The sequence below is a fragment of the Cibotium barometz genome, chromosome 41 (genome assembly GCF_041138505.1).
Source record: "Cibotium barometz isolate CiBa-2024 chromosome 41, ASM4113850v1, whole genome shotgun sequence".
Taxonomy (NCBI): Eukaryota; Viridiplantae; Streptophyta; class Polypodiopsida; order Cyatheales; family Cibotiaceae; genus Cibotium; species Cibotium barometz.
Window position 1 is genome coordinate 5,436,313 of NC_141086.1, and position 2,350 is coordinate 5,438,662.

Consider the following 2,350-nt stretch of genomic DNA (forward strand, 5'->3'; position numbering starts at 1 on the left):
GGAGTGCGACAGTGATGGCGCAGTGGAACTTTGGAGTGTGGGTGCCAAGGAAAAAAATAGGGTCTAATCTTTGCTAATTGGCTATTTTTTGGGGTTTCTCCACAAAAACATTTGCCTGATCTCTTAAAACATTCACCCAAAATTTGGCCATTTTGAAAGATTTTAGAAAATATTTACCCAATTTTGGACATTTTAGGGCATTTTTTGAAAACATTCGCCCCATTTTCTACAATTTTAGATTTATATATGAGGAATAATTGCCAACCCACCTACACTTATATATTCATGGAGGCATCTTATTTTTTTACCCTGGCACTGTGGGTGCGCAGTGACATCATCTCCTATGAGAATTCGAGCACAAGTATTCACAAGGTAAGTGACACACCTTGCCCATTGTGAGTTGAGGGATGGAATATTGGCTTCTCGGTTGAGCCATTGTATGCTCTCGAGTGTGGTTGGGAAAAGCCCCATGACATTGGTTTATTCCTACAATTTTTTTATGATGCAAGAGCTTTCCATAAGTTGCATTGCTAGAATAGCCCTAGCGCATAGCCACAATGCATTTTGAATGCGTGTGCGTATGATTGATTTTTGTTTTTATTTTTTTCATGAATGATAAAAATGAAATGCTAAAATTTTTGTTACATTAGTATTGGAATTTGAAGAAATTTATGTTCACTTTCTCTATATTTTGTAATTTCTATATGTTCTTTAATTTCTATATGTTTTTTAATTTCTTTAATTTTTATAATTTCAGTGAGTTCTATAATTTGTGCATTTATGTTAACTCTTCTCCCACTTATCATTTACAAGTTCAATTTGTGGTTTTCTATATTTCCTATTTTTTATATTTTCTAATTAAAAAAACAATTAATTGAACATGAAAGTGAAAGAATTGGGTGGTTAAATAGACCATTAAATTGGTTTCCTAACATAGTATTTATCCCAATTTGACTCCTTACATGGAGAAATTGGGATAAAAATAGAAATTAGGGGAGGATTTGTAACACACAAAAAATTTTGTCTTTTTGCATTAATGTAATTAATGCGAGTAAATTAAGCTTAATCCTCTCCCTAATATGGGGCATCTTGACTAGCTATTCACATTTAATACGTGCTCGCTTTTAGGCCACTAATCCAAAAAGTCCAAACGCTTATCAATATCCATTTTCATGTGAGTTTTGATTGGCTGGCTGCATTCAATGCACACATGCTTTTAGGAAAGCCACAAATCAAAGATTCTAGGAAAACTCCTTTTCGATAAAATAAAAAATTGAAACCGTAAATAGTTAACCAAAAACATAAAAAGTAAAAAACTAAAAACTAAACTAAAAAATAAAAACTAAAATAAAAAAGAGAAGGTAAAAGGGAAAAGGTTCGGGGAATTGTTTTGAAAAGTGCATGCACAAACTTGCTTAATATATGCTTTAGGCTCTTGTGATCATGTTGGCAAAACTTGTAACATCCCAAAAATTTACATTTTTACATAGTAAAACTATGGGAGCCAACACCTATAGTGCTTCACTTACCTGAAAAAATAAACTATTTTTAGTGCCAAACGGGTTAAGAAACACTAGAAATGTGTTTCGGAAACACTTTGGATAATCTTTTTTTTTATTTTTTTAATTCAATTTAAAAAAACCAAAATTTTAAAAACTCTCAAACTTGTTGGGGGCATTCCCAAACCCTATATTCACATGCACATTCGATCTAGGCATGTATTAGAACTCTAGTTAGATGAGCACTAGGGGCCAATGACACATCGTCAGATTTCGAGACAATGGGAGGATCCCTAGTCCACAAGAAGTGAGAACCCTAACTAAGTCTCACCAGTCAAGCTAGCTATCAGTCTTTTTAACCACGTAGCTAGAGAGGATTGGCCTCAACCGCTATCTCTAAAGAAAATCTTGCTATATACAGAACACATGATAAATGAGTTGAGGTAAGCTCTAGAGAGACACCTATTGTACTCTCATCGTTATAAGCAGGGAACATTCACATGGATAGCCATGTTCATACAGCTCCTGTTGTACCTGCTAAGATTGTGACCATTGAACCACCCCTTACACAAGTGCTTATGCTTGATGGTAGGACATTAGAAGAAGTGAAAGAAATAGAGGCACTTATCTAAGCTGCCAGAAAAAAGGAAGACGAGACTTTGCAAGTGGTACAACAATGATTAGTAGCCCAAACAACTTAGTATGCCTAAAACGAGTCACAAGCCAGGACTATGCAAGAAGTACCCAACAGTCTCAATCTAGATAATAACATTGTGTCTACCTTAGGGAAAGAGCTAGGATTGCAAATCTTTGATCAACGTATTCTCACAAATGATTGGGACTATGCACAT